This window comes from Thalassophryne amazonica, chromosome 2, assembly GCF_902500255.1.
Source record: "Thalassophryne amazonica chromosome 2, fThaAma1.1, whole genome shotgun sequence".
In the NCBI taxonomy this organism is placed as follows: domain Eukaryota; kingdom Metazoa; phylum Chordata; class Actinopteri; order Batrachoidiformes; family Batrachoididae; genus Thalassophryne; species Thalassophryne amazonica.
In genome coordinates, this window is record NC_047104.1 from 9037390 (window position 1) to 9054985 (window position 17596).

The following is a 17596-nucleotide window of genomic DNA, read 5'->3' on the forward strand; positions in this document are numbered from 1 at the left end:
ATATATAATTTAATCTGTAACAAATGAATACATTTGAATAGAATCATTTCTTTTTCACAACGTCCTGCCTGAAGGCCTCTCAGCAACTGCCACAAAAAAAGGCCTGTAGTAATTTTTGCAAAACATTGATCATAGCCAGTCATTTTATTCCATATAAACACACTTGGAAGGACTCTAGGTGTCAAAGTCCAACCCCTCATCCATGTTCTGACACCTCAAGTAGGGGTTTGCCTGTTGGGGTGAAATATGGAGGGGACCTTGTGTTTTCTCTGGCCATGGATGAAGGCGGCAGCACGTCCTCAGACACTGATCCTCTGGGATTTTCCAGCCATTGTTGTTGTCCAATGACATTCTCACATAAAAAAAAAAAACTCCATGCACCGTCGCCTGTAGATGGATGCGGTTGCACATTGGGGCTCGACCTGTTTGGGTATCTCCACGTTCACTGTCCCATCCAGGAATCCTTCAGGAGATGGTTTTCCTCACCACCGAGGGATTGCTACAATGACAACAGAATGACTCTGAAGAAATGCCAGTAACATCAAAGGGAAAACTGACCGAGGATCTGCTTTAACCACTGTTTGGGAGCGTGCCACATCGCTCACATTTGGAGACGTGATGGTGAAGTGTTTAAAGCGGGGGGGGGTTTGTGACCAGAAAATCTTCAATTCAAATTCCCATTTGACTGGAAAGTCACTCAGGGCCCTCGGACAAGGTCCTTAATCCCTAAGTTGCTCCCAGTGTGTAGTGAGCACCTCGCATGGCAGCACGCTGACATCGGTGCTCACAGTGGGCCTCATGTATCAATGTTGTGCACTTGTGGCGTAAATTTACGGCGTAAACTTGAAATACACCAAAGTTGCCGTGACATGTATCAAGCAGTGCGCACCTGCCCATTTCTGGCGCACGCCTGACGTGATCTTGATAAATGCGGCGGGTGGAAACAATCGTAATTATAATAAACACGCCCATAAATATTCAGACTCCGCTTCAGACACGCCCTCATTTTACGACACTGAAGCCGGGAGACAGCAATGAAAAAGAACTCCACCAATCACGACGCGTGCCAATAAAGCGTCAAAAGCGGCTGTCGTATCAATTGGTTTTGTAGTATATAATCAATAAAGTGTTACAGTGGTCCCTTATTAATCGCTGGAGTTACGTTCTAAAAAATAGCCCGAAATACGCGAAACCGCGACGTAGTCAGCGTTATTTTTTACAATTATTATAAAAACCCCTCACTACACAGTTTATACACTTTCTCAATCAGGCATGAACATTTTCTCACTTTTCTCTCGTGTGTAAACACTCTCAAAGTTCAAACCTTAGTAGGAAAATAAGACCAAACTGTTTTCAGGCCCAAACATTTGTTTGGGAAATAAAAATAGAACGTTTTCCTATAAATAATTATGATGGCATTTAGAACTAACGAATTAATTTTAACGATCAATGAACGAGGTCGGACACATAAGAAATTATTAATAGTGACTGACCAGTATGTCACAGATCGCTCCTCTGCGTCCTGACGCTGCGCCTTTTTCCACTCACATCTGGCTGCTGCAGGTGTTTGTTTCCGTGTGACAAACACAGTTATGAGTAGTTGTTGGCGCTCTTTTCTCTTCTGGGCAACAAGATTCTTATAAACAGATACGCAGAACACAGAACACTGTAAAAAAAAAAAAGGCATGCAAAATTGGACTAAATACTCCGCGAGACTCCGAGGCCACGACAGGTGAACGGCGTTATAGCGAGGGACCACTGTATTCTCTTTTCACATGTCAATAATTCTTGACATGTGCATATTTGCTCGCTCAGTTAATAAGACACGCCTAATCTGTCAGATTTCTTTATTTTTTAAATGTATTTCTGTATTTATTTTATTGTGACAACCGAATGGAGACGACAAAACCTGGCTGCAGCACGGGCGAATTAAGGGAATGACGAAACTACAGTTGTTATTATCAATGTCATAGTCTAAAACGATCACAACACATAAAGTTAAGCTCAGCGCTGCTCTGGCTCCAGGCTCGAAGTCTGGAGAAAAAGGCGAGCAGCGCCACGGATCGTGCTCCATAACAATCCCGCAAAGGCGGGATTTGTATTGATTATTATGTAGTATAATCAGGAAAGTGTTATTTATGTAACATATGCATTGATTTGTATAATGGCACTGTTTATCATGTTGATCATCTTCATTTTTATGTGGATTCCAGCGCTGGTTCATTCTGGTGTATAATTTACGCCACCTCTCGACCTGGTGTATATTTTCAGCGCAGCGTGCGCCAACGACCACATTGATAAATGCCAAGGATCGCAGCCGTTTTGGCGTACACCCCATATACGCTCAAATATCGCCATACGCAACGTTGATACATGAGGCCCAGTGTGTGTGTGTATGTGAGAGAGAGAATAGGAGACACCACTGTAAAGTGCTTTGACCATAAAAGCACTATATAAATGCAATCTATTTACCATTTACACGAAGGAATGGCCTTGATTCCTGGATGCCAAACACCCAGACAGATAAGTGGATCACCCCCCCCCCCCCCCAAATTAACCATCTATTTGCTTCAGCCAGGTTAAACGTGGGTATGTCGACATTTGAGTGCGTGACTGTATTTTTGAAGATAAATGTTTAGTCGTCTCTGTAAGACGAATTGACTTTTAGCGTCTGGCAGCTCTGCTGCTGTCATATTTCAGCTGGACGCTAATAGCGGTGTCGTTTTCCATTATTACACTCTCTGAGTGTGCAGCTAGCGTAAATATTGCTTTCTGCCTGAGAGACGTTTGTGCCGCGCACTGGATATACCTCAAGCAACGCTCGAGAAAGTTCCTGAGAAAAATCCCTTTTATGTCAAGTGTTTTCCGCTGGGTCTCCAACGGTACGACTGACTGCAACATCTTAAATGGCTGGACAGAGATCTTCAGGATGGAATGCTGGCGATCCAGTAGTAACTTTGGGGTTTGACCTCACGTAGTGCTGGTTTTAAAGGTCAACAGAATCAATAGAAAGTAACTTTAAAGGTTGAGGGTGTGTGGAAGGCAGTTAGAGGAAAGAATCGGGGGTAAGAACTGGAAAGTCAAGAATATGAGCTTAGAAAAGCCTCAGAAAGTTGGACAAAGAGGAGTGATGGTCAAAGCGAAGGCAGGACCTTGGAGGCAGTGTAAACAAATAAACACATAATCTCTCTTCTGCCCTCTTTCAGTCAGCCGTGCACACACACAGTGTCAGAAACACAGATCAAATTCTCCATTTCTCTCTTTACCCTCTGGAGAGAGGCTTTGAACAGAGCTGATTCATCTTGTACGCGCTGACCTCCAGCTTCCTCGCTCACTTCCCCACAGAGCTCGAGCTGGAAGCTGCACGCGGCACCGTCACACCGCTCATTAGCTGCTCTGCTCCTATAGAAGTGCTGCATTTTACCTTCATATACACACATGAGCAGCAATGCACAGACGATATCGATCGTCACTGCGGCGCAGAGTCTCCAGGTACAACAGAAGTGCCGCTTCAATGGCAAACACTTCAAAATCATATCACCTTTCAGTATTTGCATAATGTGTACATTCTACTTATGAGCAATCAAAAGAAAGGCTACACAGTACAATTGATTTTATGAACTATATACCATATTTTCTAGAGTAAGTTGAAGTTTTTATTTTTATTTATTTACTTGCTATTTTCAGAGGTCCTGCAACTTAAACTCCAGTGTGACTTGTACACCAAAAAGCCACACATTCTTTATTATTGTAGTATACCAAAATTAACTATACAGGGCGTTTCTGGCAGTCAGTGCACTAAACAAAATAATTTCCAATAATAAAAGAATAAATGCCAGTAATAAAAGTACACTACAACACTGCACAAAAATCCCAAATTAAAAGGTGATTTAGAACAACAAACAAATGTACTCCTTTTTTTATTGTAGCCACATAATACCAATCTGTTGTCCATCACAAGTTTATTTGACCATATTGCTTATTTTTGGAATTTAAATGTTATTATTATTATTATTTTATTTATTTATTTGACTTGGTACACACCACAGGCTGAGGGATTCCTCAATAAACCCATTGTTCATGTTCCCATGGGTGCCCATCTAATGATTCCTTTTGTTAAAACTGCATCAATAACATCCAATATGTTGTCTAAGATGTGTTTATTTGTCCATCTTGCTTATTTTTATTTATTCTATTTTATTTATTTATTTATTTATTGGAATTTCAAAGTCCTTATGTGGATTAACAGCACACACTGTGGTGTGCACATGTGCTACTGACTTCCTGTCCATCATTAAACCAGCCCACATGGAAATACTGTGTTAAAAACTGAGTTCCACATAGAGAAATAAAGTGTGACTTGTACTCTGGAAAATACAGTACATTTTGTTGGGCAATGCTGCAATCCCTTGTTTATGAAAATTTGTGTATATGAAGTCATACCCATGCTAATGAACCATGCCCCCAAATCAAATCAAATCAAATCAATTTTATTTATATAGCGCCAAATCACAACAAACAGTTGCCCCAAGGTGCTTTATATTGTAAGGCAAAGCCATAAAACCCCACCCTCCAAGTGTCCACTCACTGAGCCAGTTATCAAATTTTACACTTTCCTGCTCCTTTGCATACTTGCTTTTAATTGGCCTGTTCAAACTTTTTAATGCACCCAGTCAAACACATTCATGTTGATGAGAAATTCAAATTACAGGCAAACACCAAGAAACCTGCTGTCTTCACCAGATAACAGCAAAATGGTAACTAGCTGTGGACGTACAACACTGTGTACTGAATATGAAGATTCCCTGATATAAAAATCATAAAAGCATGTTTTGTGGGTGGAGTGGCTCTTTAATGGGCTCTGCGTTCTGATAAAATTCATCACTCCACTACGTTTTGTGGAAATCGTCTTCAAACACTTTTAGAAATGCTGCAAGTAAACAAACAGAAACATTGGTGACACTTCAGTTTTGAAAGCAATGAGTGGTGAAAGAAAGAGCTTTGTGGCTTTTTTCTCTGTGGATTATTTAGCACATCTGAGGAATTCCTCACTGTTGCTTTTTCAGGCACTTATTCAGCCCCATTTTTCATTACACGTCAACATCACCGATGTCCACAAAAGTTACTGTGTTTGCCCGACTGTGAGAGGATCTTACTCACGTTAATGAGCAGAAACACACAACATTTGTGCTACATTCACATGTTGGCAATACAAAAACCATCACGCCAGTTATCATTGCAGAATCCCTGTCATCACTTTTCAATAGTAACAATTTAGAAAATAATTGGCTTAATTGAAAGATGCAAGAGTTTTATTATTTTCACAGTTATATTAAAACAGGAAGTTCTGACTCTGATGGCAGCTTAAAATATTAACACTTTGTGAGGTTATAGATAAATTTCTCTTTGTAATGTCACACAAATTATTCATGTTTACCTGATTAAAACTGGGCAACTCTCTGCACTTAAATAATCCATAAATTCAGATAAAACTGAAGTTATTGTACTTGGCCCCACAAATCTTAGAAACATGGTGTCTAACCAGATCCTTACTCTGGATGGCATTACCCTGACCTCTAGTAATACTGTGAGAAATCTTGGAGTCATTTTTGTTCAGGATATGTCCTTCAATGCGCATATTAAGCAAATATGTAGGACTGCTTTTGCGCAATATCTCTAAAATTAGAAAGGTCTTGTCTCAGAGTGATGCTGAAAAGCTAATTCATGCATTTATTTCTTCTAGGCTGGGGTTTCCCATGATGCACTGAGTGTTTCTTTCTCTTTTTACTCTGTATGCACCACTCTGCATTTAATCATTAGTGATTGATCTCTGCTCCCCTCCACAGCATGTCTTTTTCCTGATTCTCTTCCCTCAGCCCCAACCAGTCCCAGCAGAAGACTGCTCCTCCCTGAGCCTGGTTCTGCTGGAGGTTTCTTCCTGTTAAAAGGGAGTTTTTCCTTCCCACTGTCGCCAAGTGCTTGCTCATTTCGACCGTTGGGGCTTTTCTGTAATTATTATATGGCTTTTGCCTTACAATATAAAGCACCTTGGGGCAACTGTTTGTTGTGATTTGGCGCTATATAAATAAAATTGATTTGATTTTGATTTGACATGTAAATATGCCGGATTATAGCAGGATGCTAATTTCCATTCGTAGTCCCAGTAACATAGAAACAGACCAAGAACATACAACATACCAAGATAAATTAATCATGACAGAAAAACAATTAAAACATCCGCTTTGTCCTTATTGTTGCAGCCATAGTGGATTATTTTTGTCCTTTGATGGTGCAGTCGTGGTGCACACTTGCCACGCTCACAGTCAAAGGCAGCAGAATTTGTCCATCAACTTCTCATTGAAAACAATGAAACATACGGTTTACAGTCTACTGCTTCCAACCCAACGTGAAGGCAGCATCAGGCCTCTGAATGAAGTGGCAACGAGAAACCTGGAAGTTGTACAATTCAATAAAAATCCATTTGCTTTTGCTGTCGACAATATGGAGATATGCAATTTGGTGCCTTTAAGAGCCTCTGCATCCTGCATTTTACCCATAAGCCCTTTGTGTACAATAGTGGAGCCATTGAAGTGCATCTAAAATCTTCTTACAATTTAGATTCAATTTCTTATGTGTCACATAAATTGTTCTAATCTTCATTACTGTTGATTGACTCCTCTCATCATTTTAATTGCCGTCTTACCGCTAACGTTAGATGTTGAATGTTGCAGAATGAGTTGCTGATATGAATGAGCTCTAAACACACAGTGTAGCTGTTTTATTGGAAAACCAGGATGAACATTTCTTTATTTTTCGGAACACTGATAGGGAAAATGTTGCATCTCTGTCATTCTTGCCGTGCACCACGAACGCCTGTTCTTCAGCTATGGAAGTTGCTTTGCTTCGTGAAGTGTGTCACTTTTTATAGCAGTATGTAACACACCACCAACTACAGTATTTTCAGCTAGCTAAAAGAAGACACTAGCTCAGTATTTTCTTCACAAATATCGTAGCCAATGCAAAGAAACCAAATGGGATGTTGATGGAGAAAGATAAGAAGACTGAGCAAAATCCCAAGAACAATGTGACCAGCCAGAGAACATGTCCAGGTCAACTAGTCCTCAGGTACGCATCACACGTGCGATCGCCAGCCAGAGCAGAATGTCTGACAGCAGCTCTGCCTTTAGCTCAAGTTCTGTCAAAATTGTGGCATGTTAGATAGAAATCTCCTGAAAATAATGTATTCAGACTATTTCCAATTTTAAAAATACATCTGCGTGTCCAGGCAGCCTGTGAAAAACAGCACATTATGTTCCAAAATCTGACAGACTGAAAGAGTTAAGAAATTCTGGGTTAAGTGTGTCGTCTCCTCTGTAAATCTGAGCCATCACTTTCAAATGAAAGCTCAAACGCTTCGTTATCAGACATAACCGCATTCGTTTCACTCTGTTTGTTGGCCATTGGGACGTTTCTGCTCATTCTAAAATGTACATCACACTGCAAGAAATGCAGAGAGTTGCAGAGTAAGACATTTTTTCAGAAATGCACCTGTTAACTCACTTAGCAAGAGAAATATTTAGCAACTAGCTGGGGTACCTGGCGTTGCCCAGGTTAACCTGTTTAAGATATAATCTACAAAATATTCCAAAGCTTTTACTGACCAATAGTTCTGAAGAGCCTCTTGGTAGACAATGTTCCTTGTCCTTCTGTCAGGAAAGTGGATATACAGCTGATTGGGGTTACCAACTCTGGAGCATCTGACTAACTAACTGTGGAAGATCGCAGGTTCTGCCATATTCAGGCCAGCCACATTATCAGCAAAAGTAGTGGTTTCTTTTTGCACACTTTGAGGCATTCCATCTTTAAATGGTGTAAATGTTGCCTTGCATATTTCTTAAAGTTATGCATTCATTGGTATATTTAGACAACAAACAATCTTTTCAATTGTAAAAAAGAGGTTTGACCACTAAAAACAGTTTAAGCCATGAAACATCAACATACCAAAACTATTAGATCAACCCCAAAGCTAGTGCTCTATTATAATAGGACAGCAGGTTGTGAAAAGTTGATAAATAACAAAATTTAATTTATGATATTTACATCATAATGAGCAGCCTATATACAACGCGCCATTGGAGAACACAGGCTCTATGCCCGCTTACTGGCTGATTGAAAGGGTGCTGCCCCATCAGCAGTTAGAACATCACTTTTTCAAATGATCTGCAGAGTGCCATTGTGATACAGAAAACATGTGTTTGCCTGATACATTATGATCAACGCTAGGCAAGTGATACACATCATGTACACTCTACACCTTTATTTTTAGAAAATTGTGTATTGAATTGTGTATTTATATTCTTACAATCAAAATGTTCAGTATATGATTAGTCAGTAAATGACAGAATACTCACATTTGTTTTTGCTATAAACAGGTCTGAAAACATTAACATTTGTAGAGTTGTTCAAATCTTTTCAAGGAGAGTCAAACAGGTTTGTAGCACCCACGTGCAGCATGTGCAGAGAAAGGATGCATTCATATCAAGGGGGATATTTGAATCTGCTTGGTTATACAACCAAGCTGGCATGCACATCCACGCTATAGGTGCTAGCCACCAGCCAGCAGCAGCTAGCCCAGGAGTCTGGGCTCTGTTCATAGCAGTAGGCAGGCTACTGAGCTCCTGCATATATGCATAGGGCCAGCGTCCAGCTATTAAAGCTGAGAGATTTGTGCTGGAGTACAACTGCCACTGAGGTACATATGGTTCAACTGTATGTATCAGATTATTGTTAATATTGTTGTCACATCAAATCAAATCAATTTTATTTATATAGTGCCAAATCACAACAAACAGTTGCCCCAAGGCGCTTTATATTGTAAGGCAAGGCCATACAATAATTACGGAAAAATCCCAACGGTCAAAACGACCCCCTGTGAGCAAGCACTTGGCGACAGTGGGAAGGAAAAACTCCCTTTTAACAGGAAGAAACCTCCAGCAGAACCAGGCTCAGGGAGGGGCAGTCCTCTGCTGGGACTGGTTGGGGCTGAGGGAGAGAACCAGGAAAAAGACATGCTGTGGAGGGGAGCAGAGATCAATCACTAATGATTAAATGCAGAGTGGTGCATACAGAGCAAAAAGAGAAAGAAACACTCAGTGCATCATGGGAAAGTTTTAAGCCTAATCTTAAAAGTAGAGAGGGTGTCTGTCTCCCTGATCTGAATTGGGAGCTGGTTCCACAGGAGAGGAGCCTGAAAGCAGAAAGAAATTGTTGTCTTAATGTTAATTTTTTGTTTGAAAATAGTACCAGGTTGTAGCCCATGTCATGGTGGTTCAGAATATGTAACTTTGGGGAGTTCACCTTTTGTAGTTTTAGAGCCTATTCTGGACAGACAGAAAGACAAAAGTAGCCATTTATGTATATAGATAAAATGCATTAGAGACCACTAAATTACTTGTGCATGTGCATGAATAGATTTACAATCATGAACACTTTGATCAATCAATCAATCAACTTTTTTCTTATATAGCGCCAAATCACAACAAACAGTTGCCCCAAGGCGCTCCATATTGCAAGGCAAGGCCATACAATAACCATGAAAAACCCCAACGGTCAAAACGACCCCCTATGAGCAAGCACTTGGCGACAGTGGGAAGGAAAAACTCCCTTTTAACAGGAAGAAACCTCCAGCAGAACCAGGCTCAGGGAGGGGCAGTCTTCTGCTGAGACTGGTTGGGGCTGAGGGAAAGAACCAGGAAAAAGACATGCTGTGGAGGGGAGCAGAGATCGATCACTAATAATTAAATGCAGAGTGATGCATACGGAGCAAAAAAAGAAAGAAACAGTGCATCATGGGAACCCCCCCACAGTCTACGTCTAAAGCAACATAACCAAGGGATGGTCAAGGGTCACCCGATCCAGCCCTAACTATAAGCCTTAGCGAAAAGGAAAGTTTTAAGCCTAATCTTAAAAGTAGAGAGGGTATCTGTCTCCCTGATCTGAATTGGGAGCTGGTTCCACAGGAGAGGAGCCTGAAAGCTGAAGGCTCTGCCTCCCATTCTACTCTTACAAACCCTAGGAACTACAAGTAAGCCCGCAGTCTGAGAGCGAAGCGCTCTAATGGGGTAATATGGTACTACGAGGTCCCTAAGATAGGATGGGACCTGATTATTCAAAACCTTATAAGTAAGAAGAAGAATTTTAAATTCTATTCTAGAATTAACAGGAAGCCAATGAAGAGAGGCCAACACGGGTGAGATATGCTCTCTCGTGCTAGTCCCCGTCAGTACTCTAGCTGCAGCATTCTGAACCAACTGAAGGCTTTTTAGGGAACTTTTAGGACAACCTGATAATAATGAATTACAATAGTCCAGCCTAGAGGAAATAAATGCATGAATTAGTTTTTCAGCATCACTCTGAGACAAGACCTTTCTGATTTTAGAGATATTGCGTAAATGCAAAAAGGCAGTCCTACATATTTGTTTAATATGCGCTTTGAATGACATATCCTGATCAAAAATAACTCCAAGATTTCTCACAGTATTACCAGAGATCAGGGAAATGCCATCCAGAGTAACGATCTGGTTAGACACCATGCTTCTAAGATTTGTGGGGCCAAGTACAATAACTTCAGTTTTATCTGAGTTTAAAAGCAGGAAATTAGAGGTCATCCATGTCTTTATGTCTGTAAGACAATCCTGCAGTTTAGCTAATTGGTGTGTATCCTCTGGCTTCATGGATAGATAAAGGTGGGTATCATCTGCGTAACAATGAAAATTTAAGCAATACCGTCTAATAATACTGCCCAAGGGAAGCATGTATAAAGTGAATAAAACTGGTCCTAGCACAGAACCTTGTGGAACTCCATAATTAACTTTAGTCTGTGAAGAAGATTCCCCATTTACATGAACAAACTGTAATCTATTAGACAAATATGATTCAAACCACCGCAGCGCAGTGCCTTTAATACCTATGACATGCTCTAATCTCTGTAATAAGATTTTATGGTCAACAGTATCAAAAGCAGCACTGAGGTCCAACAGAACAAGCACAGAGATAAGTCCACTGTCCGAAGCCATAAGAAGATCATTTGTAACCTTCACTAATGCTGTTTCTGTACTATGATGAATTCTAAAACCTGACTGAAACTCTTCAAATAGACCATTCCTCTGCAGGTGATCAGTTAGCTGTTTTACAACTACCCTCTCAAGAATCTTTGAGAGAAAAGGAAGGTTGGAGATTGGCCTATAATTAGCTAAGATAGCTGGGTCAAGTGATGGCTTTTTAAGTAATGGTTTAATTACTGCCACCTTAAAGGCCTGTGGTACATAACCAACTAACAAAGATAGATTGATCATATTTAAGATTGAAGCATTAAATAATGGTAGGACTTCCTTGAGCAGCCTGGCAGGAATGGGGTCTAATAAGCATGTTGATGGTTTGGATGAAGTAACTAATGAAAATAACTCAGACAGAACAATCGGAGAGAAAGAGTCTAACCAAATACCGGCATCACTGAAAGCAGCCAAAGATAACGATACATCTTTGGGATGGTTATGAGTAATTTTTTCTCTAATAGTCAAAATTTTGTTAGCAAAGAAAGTCATGAAGTCATCACTAGTTAAAGTTAATGGAATACTCAGCTCAATAGAGCTCTGACTCTTTGTCAGCCTGGCTACAGTGCTGAAAAGAAACCTGGGGTTGTTCTTATTTTCTTCAATTAGTGATGAGTAGAAAGATGTCCTAGCTTCATGGAGGGCTTTCTTATAGAGCAACAAACTCTTTTTCCAGGCTAAGTGAAGATCTTCTAAATTAGTGAGACGCCATTTCCTCTCCAACTTACGGGTTATCTGCTTTAAGCTACGAGTTTGTGAGTTATACCACGGAGTCAGACACTTCTGATTTAAAGCTCTCTTTTTCAGAGGAGCTACAGCATCCAAAGTTGTCTTCAATGAGGATGTAAAACTATTGACGAGATACTCTATCTCCCTTACAGAGTTTAGGTAGCTACTCTGCTCTGTGTTGGTATATGACATTAGAGAACATAAAGAAGGAATCATATCCTTAAACCTAGTTACAGCGCTTTCTGAAAGACTTCTAGTGTAATGAAACTTATTCCCCACTGCAGGGTAGTCCATCAGAGTAAATGTAAATGTTATTAAAAAATGATCAGACAGAAGGGAGTTTTCAGGGAATACTCTTAAGTCTTCTATTTCCACACCATAAGTCAGAACAAGATCTAAGATATGATTAAAGTGGTGGGTGGACTCATTTACTTTTTGAGCAAAGCCGATAGAGTCTAATAATAGATTAAATGCAGTGTTGAGGCTGTCATTCTCAGCATCTGTGTGGATGTTAAAACCGCCCACTATAATTATCTTATCTGAGCTAAGCACTAAGTCAGACAAAAGGTCTGAAAATTCACAGAGAAACTCACAGTAACGACCAGGTGGACGATAGATAATAACAAATAAAACTGGTTTTTGGGACTTCCAATTTGGATGGACAAGACTAAGAGACAAGCTTTCAAATGAATTAAAGCTCTGTCTAGGTTTTTGATTAATTAATAAGCTGGAATGGAAGATTGCTGCTAATCCTCCGCCCCGGCCCGTGCTACGAGCATTCTGACAGTTAGTGTGACTCGGGGGTGTTGACTCATTTAAACTAACATATTCATCCTGCTGTAACCAAGTTTCTGTTAGGCAGAATAAATCAATACGTTGATCAATTATTATATCATTTACCAACAGGGACTTAGAAGAAAGAGACCTAATGTTTAATAGACCACATTTCACTGTTTTAGTCTGTGGTGCAATTGAAGGTGCTATATTATTTTTTCTTTTTGAATTTTTATGCTTAAATAGATTTTTGCTAGTTATTGGTGGTCTGGGAGCAGGCACCGTCTCTACGGGGATAGGGTAATAAGGGGATGGCAGGGGGAGAGAAGCTGCAGAGAGGTGTATAAGACCACAGCTCTGCCTCCTGGTCCCAACGCTAGACAGTCACAGTTTGGAGGATCCCAAAAAATTGGCCAGATTTCTAGAAATGAGAGCTGCTCCCTCTAAAGTGGGATGGATGCCGTCTCTCCTAACAAGACCAGGTTTTCCCCAGAAGCTTTGCCAATTATCAATGAAGCCCACCTCATTTTTTGGACACCACTCAGACAGCCAGCAATTCAAGGAGAACATGCGGCTAAACATGTCACTCCCGGTCTGATTGGGGAGGGGCCCAGAGAAAACTACAGAGTCCGACATTGTTTTTGCAAAGTTACACACCGATTTAATGTTAATTTTAGTGACCTCCGATTGGCGTAACCGAGTGTCATTACTGCCGACGTGAATTACAATCTTACCAAATTTACGCTTAGCCTTAGCCAGCAATTTCAAATGTCCTTCGATGTCGCCTGCTCTGGCCCCCGGAAGACAATTGACAATGGTTGCTGGTGTCGCTAACTTCACATTTCTCAAAACAGAGTCGCCAATAACCAGAGTTTGATCCTCGGCGGGTGTGTCGTCGAGTGGGGAAAAACGGTTAGAGATGTGAACGGGTTGACGGTGTACACGGGGCTTCTGTTTAGGGCTACGCTTCCTCCTCACAGTCACCCAGTCAGCCTGCTTTCCCGACTGCCCGGGATCTGCCAGGGGGGAACTAACGGCGGCTAAGCTACCTTGGTCCGCACCAACTACAGGGGCCTGGTTAGCTGTAGAATTTTCCACGGTGCGGAGCCGAGCCTCCACTTCGCCCAGCCTGGCCTCCAAAGCTACGAATAAGCTGCACTTATTACAAGTACCGCTACTGCTAAAGGAGGCCGAGGAATAACTAAACATTTCACACCCAGAGCAGAAAAGTGCGGGAGAGACAGGAGAAGCCGCCATGCTAAATCGGCTAAGAGCTAGTAGCTACGCTAAGCTAGCGGATTCCTAAAAACACACAAAGTGAATAATGTGCAAATAATCCAGAGGTGATTCAGCAGAAGGAGTGCCCCAATCAAGGCACCAAACAGGCCATGAAGCAGCACAGGCAACACACGACAACGGTGCTAAAATAAAATAAAAAAAAATAAATAAATAAAAAATAAAAACGAAAGCGTTAGCAAGCTAGTTAGCCTGCCAACGCTAATGAAAGTTAGCTGATAAAAGTGCTCCGTCGCGATGTTTCGACCGTTAGAGGTCTTCCTTAGGCGTCTTAAAAAAGACTGTTAGTTCAAGTCCAAAGCAGCAGGTAGCAGTCTCTGTGTAAACAGTCCCAACAGAGAGCCCTCAATATATGTCTGATAATCAACACTTTGATGTTGTGTTGCTAGCTGGGACGGCACATTTGTGCCATGATACTTTTCTGCAAAATTCCAAAAAGTATGCAAAATGGCTCTAAGTGAACATGTCTCTGGATATTTCACAGAAAAACCAGACTGGCGTCAAAATGTTCTCTGCTTCATGACTGAAAAATTGTCCTGCAAACTTTCTATATTTTACTCTATTTGCAAGTTGTTTTACTTTGAGTTGGACCTTTTGCATAGCTGTTTAATTTATTTCTCATTAACGGGATAACCGAATGGCATGAAATTTGGCAGATGAATGGATGCCCTCAGTTAGTTCCACAGTGCTAAATTTGGTGGAACTGCACCACTAGATGGCGCTGTAAGACATATATTCATGAATTTCAGAGCTCTGCTGTAAAATTCATGCTGATTTTGCCTGAGAGTCTTACAAGGCTTTTGGGATCTAGGAGTACCTGTATCATGTGTGTCATCATCCTATGGAGAAGAGCACCCAAAAATCTACTAGGAACCACATTTTGGTGAACTCTTCAAAGAGTTCATATTTGTTTCTTTGCCCATCAAACTGGAGGTGAAACACTAACTGACCTTTTAGTGGCTCATTTGCAACCATTTCAGACAGAATTATTTGTGCCCCATAGATGGAGAAACAACATTACCAAATCAAGGTGGCGGGTCGGCACCACCACAACAAAGCAGTGTTCATTTGTAATATGGTGTGTGGGTGTGTGTGTTTGTCCCTTATCACATTTATCGCTTCCATTTTCACCACCTTCAAACACCACATTGACAGTTAAAGAAATAAATAAAGATGATGTTGAACTCCTGGAAACAATAAAATTTTAGGAAGCTATCAGTCCCTGGACTTCTGGATGGGTTCTTTATTTATTTTGCAGCTCTTAGCGTGCAGCTGGTTTGAGTCTGAGTGACTTTATTCAGAGCAGCTGGCAGACTCTTTAATGGGCCGTCATCAATTCACAGAGTTTGAGTGCCGTCTGTTGGTGTCCTCAGACAATAGATTGTTTGTTGGGCTTTATTTGTTTTACCGTGGACACCTCTGGAATCAACAAGAAGAGACAAACAGCGTGTAAATCAAAACCAGATTCACCAGGACTCACTAACGTCTTTATATGTAATCTCATCTTCAAATGTCAAATTGTTCTTTTTGCAGAGAGACAACATTTGAATTGAAGGTATTTTTCTGGAAGTGCTGATGAATTCTGAGTGTGGAGGTGATGAAGATGAGACAAATGAGGGGGGATTTGTTCGACATCTTCAAATGTCACCACGCCGACACAGCAATAGATCCGTGCTCGGTTTTGGAACAACTAAAGTGTTCTCTTGGAATCAGGTTTTTGAAACAAAACTTACATTAGCTCTGTTTTTTTTTTTGTTTGTTTGTTTTTTTGTTCTCCCCTCTGAAGTGACAGATTTCAGTCACTATTAAATTTTACAGCACGTAAGAACTTCGGGCCATCAGACTGAACTCCTCCTCATTCAGGCTGAGGAGGAGTAACAGGAAGACAGAGGTCAGGAATGAGAGGAACAGTAGTAGCAAATAAATTAGCATTGATTAGTATGTCTGGTGTATTTATACTGCAAACTATTTTTCTTTTTTACTTTCACTTTTGATGCTCAGGGACCTAAGGTACTCTTTGGGCCCTGGTTTCTTTTGGCTACCACTAGATTGCAGAGACTCAGTTGAGGACTATCACTCATATCGTGAGGAAATGTCAGATACATTTTGGACATGTGGCATGTTTCTTGAGGTACGATCCAGCTTATCTGTGTCTGAGTCTTGAGGACCCAATCGAGGACCCAATCCAGGACCCAAGGTTCAAAGTTCAAAGTTCTTTATTAGTCGTCTCCTTTCGGAGAAATTTAGTTTGGTGCATGAGGGGGCTCATTTGCACAAACAATAAAACACAGTAACAAGCCACTAAAATATCGCCAGCAATAAAATAACATAAATAACCAAAAATAACCTTACAAATCGCTGTTATCAACCCACTATATACTACTAAAACCACACAGCCATTTACCACTTGCCATTCAACTGAAAAATGTGCAAAATTTATCCTATGACATAAGTAGAATTTAAGCTTGTTCATTAATAAGCTTAATAGACAATGGAACAAATGAGTGTTTGTACCGATTACATTTGCACAAAGGAACACGATATCTCTTTCCCGAGTTTAACAAGGTGTACTCTGAGTGCAGAACATGTGAGCTGTCCATTAAGATGTTTTTTGCTTGTGTAATGGTTGCTCTGTCAGAGAGTTCTTGAAAACTGGGAGGAGTGTGGCCCATGATCTTGGCTGGTTCCATGGTGCCCTGAATGTGGTGAAGCACGGCAGCAGCACATGCTCTCAGCATGACATCGCTTCATCTGCATTCCTCTCAGTCTACCCACCTGTCAATGAGGGAAGCAACCTGGGATGGACTGATGTCACCTCTGGGGGGAGGCACAGACCCTCATCCACTGCAGACCACAGTGTGCAGGGATAAACCCCGGTCTAGATGGGCCTGGTTGGGATTTACTTCTCCCTCATTCTCTGAACCTGTGACCGCTGAAGCCACATAATATATAGTATAATTTATTTAGCAATATTTATTCATGTTTGTTTTCATGACCATCAAACATTTAAAAGCTGTGTTGCAAATGTTGAATTGTAAACCATCAGTTTTGTTAAAAAATGTATCATCTTACATCGCATTTAACGGTCATTAGAAACCGTTAATTTGCGTTTGTGAAGTGTTCAGTTCAGTTTTATATATAGCACCAAATCGCAAGGCAAATCACACCAAGGCCCTTCATGAATCAAATCAAATCAATTTTATTTATATAGTGCCAAATCACAACAAACAGTTGCCCCAAGGCGCTTTATATTGTAAGGCAAGGCCATACAATAATTACGGAAAAACCCCAACGGTCAAAACGACCCCCTGTGAGCAAGCACTTGGCGACAGTGGGAAGGAAAAACTCCCTTTTAACAGGAAGAAACCTCCAGCAGAGAGCGAAGTACGACACCAGCCATTTTTAGGCACAGTCCCTCCATGTTTGGAAACGAGAATCAATCAATCAAACTTTATTTATAGAGCACTTTTCATACAATTAAATGCAACACAGAGTACTTCACAAAGTAAAAACAGTACCGTTGAACTATCGACCCACGTAAAAACATCAACCCACAAAAATCCACGTTGTACACACCACCGCTCACCACACACACACGCACATTAAAAGAATTAGAGAATAAAATGCAATAACAATTTAAACAAGATAATAAAAACATTAATTAAAAGCTAAACTAAAAAGATAAG

At 40.8% G+C, this 17596-nt stretch overlaps 1 protein-coding gene across 1 annotated transcript in view; it reads left to right on the forward strand.

Annotated features, from left to right (window-relative positions):
- si:ch211-186j3.6 (neural-cadherin) overlaps positions 1 to 17596 on the forward strand; it is a 1133875-nt gene that overhangs the window by 1103866 nt on the left and 12413 nt on the right.